Here is a 12,420-nt window from a genome sequence, read left to right as displayed (position 1 = left end):
TAACCTTAAACAATACAAGTCACTGACTGATACAGAAGGAGAGAGGACCTTCCCCGTGAGGGATCACAGTCTACAAGGGATGAGTGAGGATACAGTAGGTGAGGGTAGAGCTGCTTGTGCAATGGTATGGTGAAGAGATCGTTACTGCAGGTTGTAGGCTTGATGGAAGAGGTGGATCTTCAGGTTTTTTTTGAAGGTTTCTACAGTAGGCGAGAGCATGGTATGTTGGGGTAGAGAGTTCCAGAGTAGGGGGGATGCGCAGGAGAAATTTTGTATGCGATTGTGGGAAGAGGAAATAAGAGGGGAGTAGAGAAGGAAATCTTATGAGGATTGGAGGTTGCCTGCAGGTAAGTACTGGGAGACGAGGTCACAGATGTATGGAGTACACAGATTTTGAAAGGCTTTGTATTCCATGGTTAGGGTTTTGAACTGGTGTCTCTAGGTAATGGGGAGCCAGTGTAGGGATGCACACAGGGGAGATGCCGGAGAATAGTGGGGGAGATAAGTGGATTATTTGGGCAGCAGAGTTTAGGATGGATTGGAGGGGTGCAAGACTGTTAGATTGGAGGTAATCGAGACAGGAGATGATGAATTCATGGACTAGGGTTTTTGCAGATTCTTAATTAAGGAATGTACGGATCCGGGAAATATTTTTGAGTTGTAGCCAGAAGGAAGTGGAAATGGAATGGATATGTATTTTGAAGGAGAGATCCGAGTCCAGGGTTACCTCGAGGCACAGAGCTTGTGGGACACACTATTCTACACCTTATAGGTGAGGGCCAGGAAGAGCATGTGCTCCAGTGGAGGGCAAGTGCTGCATCACGTGGTCTCTACTCCTTTTCCTCCACCTTGACATCACACACATTACAGTCCTCAGAGTAGACACCCCAACCATCCAACTGATTGTGGGGAACCACAGATGTGCGAGTGATGCAACCATGATATGCACTGCATCCTCAACCGCAACTCTGTTTGTGGCCAGCAATGGTAGCAGGTGTGCAGTTCGCATGGGTGGAAAGGGTTGCCTAGACTGGGCCTTTTTTGAGACCCCACTCAGGTATTCTGCCAACGTAAAAAAAAAAAAGTAGAGGCACAAATTGCAATATATTGAGTACTGCATGCATGAACCAGCACATGAGCGATCAACATGCATTAGTCTGGGAAACTCACTGCCCTAACTAAAATGTGGCCTAGTGTGCCTCGCCACCCACTGTCCGCCCCTATCATCCGCATCTGCTGTCTCTTCCACCTCCTTCACTGTGGTAAATGTTCTCACACCAGTCCTTGGCCTCAGAGCCTCCACTTCTTTACCCACTACAGTTGCGGTGAGTGACAGCACATCAGCTGTTACAGGAGTGGACATGCCTGCTGTTTTTGACAGATCTCAGACACTAAACACATCACATCTTTCTCAATCCACCATAACATCTCCGTCTGCACCGCATTCACAGTTCAGCAGTTTGTCGTGTTCTCCATACTCCACCCACTGGAGGAAGCCCTCGTTCGTGCAGTTGTGGTCACGTAAAAGATTGTTTCCTCCTACACATGGCAAAGCTAACAGCTTGAACTTCACCATCTCTAATACGTTTGCCATGGAAATGCTGCTTTTCCTCCTGGTGTATGCAGTCCCTTTCCGAAAGCTGATGGCCATAGCAGTCGCACAGTACCAGTTGCCTAGTCGCCATTACTTATGTAAAAAAGCTGTACCTGCACTACACCAGCATGTCACAGACAACATCAGCCATTACTTGAAAAAATCAATGTCTTCCAGGCTGCATTTCATTACTGACACCTGGACGAGCAAGCATGGCCAGGAGTTGTTACAACTTGTTGATTAGGCACTGGGTAGCTGTGGGGAAGGGGCTGCTCTGAAATTCTTGGAATCTCCAAGGCTTGCAGGGCATTTTGGGATGGAGAAGTAAACCACTACACAGCAGAGGATGGAGAACTAAACTACTAGACAACAGGGGTTGGGAAAGTAAACTACTTAACACCTAGAGTTAGAAAGTGCAAAAAGTGAGTCACCAATAAGTGTCACTGGATAGGTATGCCACATAATCAAATAGGGGTAATACCCAACGACACCAGAAGGTGTCAGTATATGGATTACTTATACCACAGACCAGGGAAGATGCAGAAATACAGCATGAGACATCAAAGTAAGACAAGTATAAAGTAATAACTTCCAAACTACACTGCTCCTGATCTCCTTGGATAGACGCCCTCCCCAATGTGCGTTTCGGCACGTAGCCTCTGACGCATTTCCGACAAGTTCGCACATCTCTACTCCCTGTATCGTACACTGCACATTGATGCCTTCCTGGACAATCCTTTTTTTTGTTTTCATGGACTCATAACAGAATGAGTCCTATGACCCCATTATAGGCACAGTCTCTGGTCCTCAGAACGGACGGGGTCCTGAGATGCTATTTTTTGGCGTCTTACCTGCTGTTTTCAGGTCACTTCTTGTAACTGTTTTGCAGCTTTAGAAACCTGAAGGGGTTAATAGAAGTTCAAAAACTGAAAGTATGAACAGTGAGTTGTTTTTCATTTTTGTGCATTATGTTCCAACTTTTGCACTTTTTTGGATTGGTTACGGGACATGTCCACCTGACATGACACGGTGTGCACATGTCCTTACACTATACCAGCATCACTGCTCCTGTATCTTGTTTTCCCATGGTATTTTGTATGATTCTTCATCAGCTGATCTTCCTTCCATTTAGGATCCTGGCAGATACAATCGGTATAACTATCTTCTAGAAAATATACTTTAAACATTAACGAATGGCTACGGACAAGATGGAGAGGATATTACACCTCACCCTAGAGATCCTCTTCCGGCTTACTGGAGAGGTGAGAGATTCTGATGACGTCACATTACATCATTCTTATCTATGGGAATAACAGATGGACAGAACTGGAGAGGTGAGGACTCTGGAAATGTCTGCAGTGAGATTTATTAATGTGTCTCTCCATAATCAGGATTACACAGTAGTGAAGAAGACCTCTAGTGAGCGCTGTCAGGACCCTGTGTCTGAGGGATGGGGAAGACCCCTGAGCCCTATCACTGGGCCTCCACCTCACCCCCTGATACATGAGGACATCAATGACCAGAAGATCCTAGAACTCACCTACAAGATGATTGAGCTGCTGACTGGAGAGGTGACACTGCTGGGAATGCTGGGACATTATACAGTAACACTATGAAGGGATCGGGGGGGTGACGGTATCATTGTATGTGTCAGGTTCCTATAAGGTGTCAGGATGTCGCTGTCTATTTCTCCATGGAGGAGTGGGAGTATTTAGAAGGACACAAAGATCTGTACAAGGACGTCATGATGGAGGTTCCCCAGCCCCTCACATCACCAGGTAATAGACAGGACTAAATACACACGGCCTATAATTATCTGTATGTAAAGAATGAATTCAGTCCCTGTATGTTTCCTCCAGATCTTTCCAGTAAGAGGACAACACCAGAGAGATGTCCCCGTCCTCTTCTTCCACAGGACTGTAAACAAGAAGATCCCAATGTTCCTCAGGATCATCAGGTAGATGGAGAGAAGGTGTCATGAGATCTCCCCTATGATGTGTAGACGGCTGTGAAGGTCTTGTGCTCAGTCTTGTTTTATCCACCAGTATTATATGTTTTATACTTGTGTAATGAGAGCGGTGGAGATGGCAGGATTAGAGCTGATCATAGATGGGACTTCTCCATCTGTCTGTGACTTTTACAATATTTGTTTCAGGGTGAAGATCTGACCCATATTAATACTACAGAGACATATGTGAGGGGTGATGAGCGGTGTAAAGAGGAGATTCCTACATATGACTACCCAGGTGAGTAGTGACCACTAAATGCAGAGAAGTCACAGATTCTACTGTAATTACACACGTGGTCAAAATTGTCGGTACCCCTCGTATAATGACAGAAAAAAAACACAATGGTGACGGAAATAACTTGAATCTGAGAAAAGTAATAATAAAAATATGAAAATGAACAAATGCAAGTCAGACATTGCTTTTCAACCATGTTTCCATAGAAGTTTTTTAAATTCTATACAGGCCCTCTCTCTGATTCCAAGATTGTAGACAACTGTGATGCTAATTAGTGGACACACGTTTGATTTAACGTTTCTCTTTTTTTCAGGTGTACTATCATTTATGTCCAGGCCTATTTCATGAGTTTTATTTTTTTTAAATTCTGTGGAAGCATGGCTGAAAAGCAATGTCTGACTTTCATTTGTTAATTTTTATATTTTTTATTACTTTTGTCAGATTCAGGTTATTTCTGTGACAATTGTGGGTTTTTCTTTCATTAAATGACCACGTGTGTATATGATGAATTTCTAGCGGCCGTACCGGTCCTGGAAGGACAGTCAAGTGAGAAGCCAAACCGTTTTGAGGTCAACAAGAAATATGTAGACAGATCAGGAAAGGATATAGAAGTCGGGTTCGGTAATAATCTACTCAAAACCGGGTAACAACTTAGCTCTGGTAATAACAGATTGGCTAATTTGACTCTTACACAATGAACTAAGTGACCCTGTGAATTTAGTGCAGCATCTCCACCAGCGCAGCCATGGACTGTATTGGGAAGGCTGGTTAGAAAAGTGACAGTGCAGGAGCATGCCAGTACAAGAACATTACAGAGTAGTCATGGTGAGACGTGACGTGACAGCATATGATGTTCTATGTACAAAGGTGTTTCTCTATACCTTCTGTGCACAATTCATTATTGATACCCTACTTTATGTGATGTGTTGGATGAGCTCACTTGGGAAGAATAAACATCTTGATGCAGAAATGAGCAAACTTTTGAAAGGACCTTATTGCTAAGAACAAAGATCATTTTCCCCCTCTGCATTCGGCTACGTGTGGCCACCAGACAGCATAATAACACTGTTAATCTGCAGACTGACTGTATATCGGCAGGTTAATAATACTATTTCTGTTGATAGGTTCCATTTAACCCTTTCGCAACATGCGCCGAAACCCACATCTTTTCCTGTTTTGAGCAGCTGACGTGTGCCTGGAACAGCCGCGGGTGGAATTGCGATCCACCCGCAGCTATTAACCAGTTAAATGCCTCTGTCAAACTCTGACAGCGGCATATAACACGCGCTTCCGGCCATCGTTGACCACCGTCACGTGATCGCAGGTCACCAATGGGTTGGCATGACAACCAGAGGTCTCCAAGAGACCTCTATGGTTGTCACTGCTGGCTTGCTGTGAGCGCCGCCCAGTTGTCGGCGCTCATAGCAAGAATGGTATTCTGCTACATACAGGCGATTTGATCATCACCTGTATGTAGCAGAGCTGATCGGGTTATGGCGGCTTCTAGTCTCCCATGGAGACTATTGAAGCATGCCAAAAGTAAAAAAAAAAATTTTTTTTTTTAAATATTAAAAATAAAAAAATATAAAAGTTTAAATCACACCCCTTTTTCCCCCATTCAAAATAAAACAATAAAAAAATCAAACATACACATATTTGGCTTTCAGAATCACCCGATCTAACAATAAAGAAAAGGATTAACCTGATCGCTAAACGTTGCAGCGAGAAAAAAAGCCAAAATACCAGAATTACGGTTTCTTTGGTCGCCATGACATTGCATTGTAATAACAGACGATCAAAAGATCGTATCTGCACCAAAATGGTGTCAATAAAAACGTCATCTCGGCTTGCAAAAAATAAGCCCTCACCCAACCCGAGATCACGGAAAATGGAGACACTGCAGATCTCGGAAAATGGAGCAATTTTTTTTTTTAACAGACTTTGGATTTTTTTTCACTACTTAAATAAAAAAGAACCCAGACATGTTTGGTGTCTATGAACTCATAATTACCTGGAGAATCATAACGAAAGGTCAGTTTTAGCATTTGGTGAACATGGTAAAAATAAAATCCAAAAAAAAGTTGTGGAATTGCACTTTTTTTTGCAATTTCACCAAAATTGGAATATTTTTTTCCTATTTTTTGAGTAGATGATAGGGTAAAACCAATGGTATCGTTCAAAAGTACAACTTGTCCTGCAAAAAACAAGCCCTAACATGGCCATATTGATGGAAAAATAAAAAAGTTCTGACTCTGGGAAGAAGAGGAGTGAAAATCTGAAACGCAACAATGAAAAAGGGCAAGGTGTTGAATGGGTTGACATAGCACAAAAATGTACCAATAAAAATGCTCACAATTCGGACGTAGAACTGGATCAATAGCTAGTCCTAGTATATGCTCCCCTAGTATGTGCTCCTCCAGGCTGGTATTTGTCCCCCATCCTATTTATATACCCCCCCATCCTGAATGCGTAGCTGTGGGTCTTTAGACACTGTAGGGATTTGCTCTGGTAGGCAGTGGCAGGGCCGCAGTATTGAAGCAACACACAGGCTTAGAGTCTAACTTTAGTGGTTTACAGTCACTTTAAACAGCAGGTTAACAGAAAGTAAAAAAACACAAATATGCTCTAGCTTGGAGAACCACTGGTCCCAGACTCACCCTTGCATGGGATGGGCTTAACTAAGCCGCTGTCAGGTCAGCGGTGTCCACCAGGTGCCATTCCCCAGGTTGTTTTGAGTCTTGCTGCTAAAGCTTTGCAGCACGGGTAGTCCAGCAAAACAAATTTGGGCTAACTCCAGCTATGCTCGCTGTACCACATACCTCCCTCCTTTGTTCAACCCTACGGGGTGGACACATGACATACTGTAAACTCTGGACAGGGCATCTGCGTTCCCCTGTAGTCTGCCTGACCGATGTTCTACTGAAAACTTAAAATTTTGCAGGGACAGAAACCACCTGGTGACTCGAGCATTCCTCTCTTTAGCTTGACTCATCCATGTAAGAGGGGAATGATCTGTCACCAAATGAAATGTTCTCCCCAGCAAATAGCGTAATGACTCAAGTGCCCACTTAATGGCCAGGCACTCTCTCTCCACAATACTGTACCTGGTTTCAGCTGGGGTAAGATTCTGGCTTAGGAAACTAACGGGATGCTCTTCCCTGTTAACCTCGTGAGACAGCACGGCACCGAGCCCTATCTCAGAGGCATCAGTCTGCACAAAGAACTCTTTTGAAATCGGGTGTAATCAGAACTGGTGTACCACACAGTACCAATTTTAACTTTACAAAGGCCTTCTCTATCTGATCATTCCATCACAGACTTCCTCCCTTTCAAGCAGTCTGTTAAAGGTGCGGACAGGGTTGCAAAGTTGGGAATAAACCATGTATAATATCCCACTAAGCTTAAAAAGGCTTTTACCTGCTTTGTTGTGAGAGGACGGGGCCAGTTCTGAATTGCCTCCACTTTGTTTTCTTGGTGTTTGAGGACTCCTCTCCCAATGACGTAACCCAAGTACTGAACTTCCTCCAGCCCTATGGAACACTTCTTTGGGTTGGCAGTTAGCCCTGCTTGTCGCAGAGAGTCTATCACCACCTGTACTTTCGGTAAGTGATCTTCCCAGTCTGTACTGTACACAACAATATCGTCTAGCTAGGGTGAGGCATAACGGCGATGGGGACGGAGAACAATATCCATTAACCGCTGTAATGTCGCTGGCGCGCCATGCAACCCAAAGGGTAATACTTTATGCTGGAACAGCCCCTCGGGTGTTACAAAAGCAGTTTTTTCCCTTGCCGCCTCTGTTACGGGTACCTGCCAATGTCCTTTTGTGAGGTCAAGGGTTGAAAAGTACTGTGCCTGCCCAAACCGCTGTATCAACTCATTGACCCGGGGCATGGGGTAGATGTCAAACTATGAAATTTCATTAAGTTTTCTAAAATCATTACAGAACCTTAGTGTCCCATCAGGCTTGGGTATTAGGACTATTGGGCTGGCCCACTCACTTTGGGACTCTTCAATGACAACTACAGCATAGTTTTTACCTCCGAGATGGCTTGTCGCCGGGCCTCCGGCACCCGATATGGCTTTAGCCGGACTTTGGCCTGTGGCTCTGTGACAATGTCATGTTGGATTAGAGAGGTGTGTCCAGGGAGCTCCGAAAATAAATCTGTCCCTAGACAGGTTCAGGAGGTCCGGGAGTTTGTTAGCCGAAATACAAAGTATCTGCTATTTTGACTACGGAGAGGGTTTCTCCTGACTCCCCGAGAGGTAATGGAGTCTTCTCTACCTGGTGGTCTCTATCTTTCCATGGTTTAAGCAAATTAACATGGTAAACCTGTTCTGGCTTTCTCTGTCCTGGTTGGTGTACTTTGTAATCTACTGGCCCCACCTTCTCCATAATATCGTAGGGTCCCTGCCACCTTGCAAGAAAGTTGCTATCTACTGTAGGCACAAGTACCAATACCTGATCCCCAGGACTAATGGCAGGACTGTCTCCATTCATTCTTGCTTTTTTGCAACATGTTCTATCACATTTTTGTGGGGAGTTGGTTGGTTCTCCCAGGCCTCTTTGGCTGTATCGAGTAAGCCCCACGGATGTCTGCCATACAATAGTTCAAAGTGTGAGAACCCCGTAGATGCCTGGGGCACCTCCTGCACTGCAAACAATAAATATGGCAGTAAGAGATCCCAGTCCTTCCCATTTTTGGAAACTGCTTTTTTCCCTTCACCCATGACAGCACCACCTGAGAGAGGGATCCGCCCCACCAGGACAGGAACCTACTGAGACATAAGGGGCGGTACCTCTCCCCCGCTTCAGTTGGGTTCCTGTCCTGGAAGGAATCCCACTGTGGCGGTGCCTGTCATGGGCGAAGAAAAAGATAAGACCCAGGCCCGTCCCGGCGCGGGAAGAACAGGTAGCTTACCTGTAGCGCCGGCCGTCGGGTCCTGGAAGCGCAGTCCCCGGGGTCCCTGGGGCTCCGGGTTCGTGCGGGCGTGGATGGGATTCCGGTGGCTCCGGGAAGCCCCCACCGCGCCGCCCTCCCCTCGTGCATGCCGCATCTCGATCCCCGTGGTAGGGGAGAGACGCTGGCGTCTTCCGGCCGCTGACGTCAGCGGCGCTTGGAATGCTGGGTGCGCCGGCTGACGTCAGCAGAAGGCGACGGTGTAATGGCGCTGGGTGCGACGCCGGCCGGCTTCTGAAGCGCTGAGCCGGCGGTCGCAGGGGGGAGGGGAGGAAGACGCTCACCAGGCGGAGGCATGCAATTTAAAAGGAGGAAGACAGCTGTAGATCGGCGGTGCAAAATGGAGTCCGAGCAGGAACGTTCAGCGTCCCTGCCTCCCTCACAGCCCTCTGGCAGGAAACATGGAAGCCATTCAAGCAGCAGTCGCCCCAGCCGCAGGTCGGGGCACTCCTCAAGGTCCAAAGAGCGCGGGTCAGGTGCTCCGATGCAGCCTCCAAGTCCGGTACACTTGATTACGGGTGGTGAGTGATCTTCGTGAATGTTAACAGTATATTAATAGGGGTTTTCTATTGTATGCTTCACCCTGTAGGAAAGGCCCAGAAAAGCGGGAAGCAAGAAGAAGAATAGGGGTTGTGCTATATGTAAATCTCCCCTAGCAAGAGACTGGCAAAAAGATCTCTGTGCTTCGTGCATTCAGCGGACTATGGCGGAGGAAGCGCCTAGTTTCGCAGCCAATCTAATATCTGCCCTCAGGTCAGAAATGGAAGGCTCAATTAAGTCTTTATTGAAAAAAGGGAAAAAAAGCAGGAAGGATTTCCCTAGTTCCCCCTCAGATTCCGCGTCAGTATCATCTCAGGCGGAAAAATCATCCTCCTCAGACTCCTCAGATAGTGACACAGGGGGTAAGCCATGTTTCCCTGTAGAAGATACAGATGCCCTCCTAAAGGCCATTAGAACCACAATGGGCCTACAGGAAGAAAGGGCGGCTAAAACCCTAGAGGACGTCATGTTTGGGGGGCTTCAGGAGAGGAAAAAACGAACCTTTCCAGTAAACGCGAAAATCCAGGCGCTTATTGAGAAGGAGTGGAAAAAGCCTGAAAAATCGGGGGCCCTTCCATCCGCCTCTAAGAGACGATACCCCTTTGAATACAAGGATACGGAGGTATGGGACAAAGTCCCAAAAATAGATGCAGCGGTGTCCAGATCTTCCAAAAGGTCGGCCCTGCCCTTGGAAGATGCAGGGGTTCTTAGAGACCCGCTGGACAAAAAAGCGGACTCATATTTGAGGCACGCATGGGAAGCGACAGCAGGAGGTCTAAAGCCGGCGATAGCGGGCACCTGCACGGCACGCTCCCTCATGATCTGGCTGCAGCAGTTAGAAGAGAAGCTGGCGTCAAGGGTCCCAAGAGAGAAGATCTTATCAGACATGTATCTCTTGCACGGGGCAGCGGCTTTTTTGGCAGATACCTCGGCGGACTCTATGCGATTGACAGCCAGAGCAGCGTCACTATCAAATGCTGCTAGACGCGCGTTATGGCTTAAGGGCTGTCCGGGTGACCTTCAGTCCAAGGCCAAATTGTGCTCTCTCCCCTGCGATGGTCGATTCCTGTTCTGCAAGAACTTGGACGATATTCTGGAGAAAGCAGGCGATAAGAAAAAAGGCTTCCCCAGATTCCCTATGGATCAGAGGAGACAGCCCTTTCGGAGGGGGAGATTCAATAGAGGGCGTCCTCCCGCTGACAGGAGAAGATGGGAGGATAAAAGAAAGAAAGAATCAGGGTTTATGTTTGGTGGAGGCACCTCCACCTCAAAAAAGTCACCACAATGACGCCGGTATTCCAGTAGGAGGGAGATTGGCACTCTTTTTCCAGGCCTGGGAAAAGATCTCCTCCAATACCTGGATTCTGAGCATCCTAAAAGAAGGCCTGAAAATCCCCTTTATTCGTCAGCCAAAACCCGTGGTCGTCATCACACCTATCAGGAAGATGACCGAAGAACAACTGGCCTTAGAAACAGAAATCCTGAGCCTGATAGACAAGCGGGTACTGTCCGAGGTGCCACGCTTACAGGAAGGAAAGGGGTTTTATTCACCCCTTTTTCTAATAAAAAAACCGGATCAGTCGTTCAGGACAATCATAAATCTCAGACGCCTCAATCTTTGGATAAGGAACCCGACCTTCAAGATGGAATCAGTGACTACGGCAGTGAAGCTGCTACATCAAGATTGCTTCATGGCCGTAGTCGATTTAAAGGATGCGTATTATCACATCCCTATCCATCCAGATTACCAGAAATACCTGAGGGTAGCGCTTTATATTCAGGGCACACTAAGGCACTTTCAGTTCAGGGCTCTTCCGTTTGGCATATCCATAGCCCCGAGGGTCTTCACCAAGGTCATAGCGGAAGTGACAGCCTTTCTCCGGATTCACGATACGGTCATAATACCATACCTGGACGATTTTCTTATAGTGGGCAGTTCAGAGGACCACTGTACAGCACAGTTGACTCAGGTGATCAACACCTTGCAAGAGTTAGGGTGGATAGTCAATTTCAAAAAATCAAAATTACAACCCCTAAAGAAACAGACCTTCCTAGGATTTATACTGGACTCAGAAAGGCAAGAGTGTCTGCTCCCAGAGTCCAAGATAGAGAAGGTACAAAATCTGGCCTTGGCGGGCCGAAACCAACCATGTATGACATTAAGAAAAGCAATGTCCCTACTAGGTACCCTAACATCCTGTATTCCGGCGGTCAGGTGGGCTCAGTTTCACACCCCGCAACTCCAGGGGGAGATACTAAGAGCACAAAGATCGCTAAGAGGGCGTTTGGAAGGGAAGCTGGAGCTTTCCTCAAAAACCAGAGACTCTCTCAACTGGTGGTTGAACGGGACAAATCTGACCTTAGGAATACCATGGGACAGACAGGCGACAGATATAATTTTAACAGATGCAAGCTCCTCGGGGTGGGGGGCACACCTAAGGGGCCTCATAGGTCAGGGTTCCTGGACACCTCAAGAAAGGAAGGCATCCTCCAACCTGAGAGAACTGTGGGCAGTGGGCAAGGCCCTAAGCCACTTCATTCCGCTACTCCAGGGTCGAGACGTACGCATCATGTCAAACAACAAGGTAGCAGTGGCATACATCAACCACCAAGGTGGGACAAAATCACACTCCTTAATGGAAGCAGCAACAGACATTCTGAGCAGTGCAGAGGAACACCTACACTCCGTGACAGCCCTACACATAAAAGGGGCAGAAAACATAGAAGCAGATTTCCTGAGTCGCAATACCCTGAGGCAAGGAGAATGGGCGCTAAACCGGTCCATTTTTCAAAAGATAATTCAGCTTTGGAGGGAACCGGTGATAGACCTCTTTGCAAACAAGCACAACAGGCAAACAAAGGTTCTGCTCTCTAAACCCGAGGGAAAATCCATGGGAAGTGGACTCGTTGCACATCCAGTGGAACTTCAGACTGGCTTACGCGTTCCCCCCAGTAGCTCTGATCCCAACTGTGGTAAGAAAAATCAGAAACAATCAAGCCAGGGTGATTCTAATAGCTCCATTCTGGCCAAAAAGGCCCTGGTTTGCTCTGCTACGGAAGATGTCCCTCTCCGATCCATGGG

At 46.8% G+C, this 12,420-nt stretch overlaps 1 protein-coding gene and 1 pseudogene across 1 annotated transcript in view; one reads left to right on the top strand and one right to left on the bottom strand.

Annotated features, from left to right (window-relative positions):
- LOC141093967 (uncharacterized) overlaps nucleotides 1-12,420 on the bottom strand; it is a 744,741-nt gene that overhangs the window by 354,717 nt on the left and 377,604 nt on the right. The window lies entirely within an intron of this gene.
- Nucleotides 1-12,420, top strand: part of LOC141094360 (uncharacterized) — a 183,677-nt pseudogene that overhangs the window by 76,730 nt on the left and 94,527 nt on the right.

Source organism: Dendrobates tinctorius, unplaced genomic scaffold, assembly GCF_039654945.1.
Source record: "Dendrobates tinctorius isolate UK_male_01 unplaced genomic scaffold, ASM3965494v1 ptg000063l, whole genome shotgun sequence".
NCBI classification, from domain to species: domain Eukaryota; kingdom Metazoa; phylum Chordata; class Amphibia; order Anura; family Dendrobatidae; genus Dendrobates; species Dendrobates tinctorius.
This window is presented reverse-complemented; position numbering and strand designations above follow the sequence as displayed.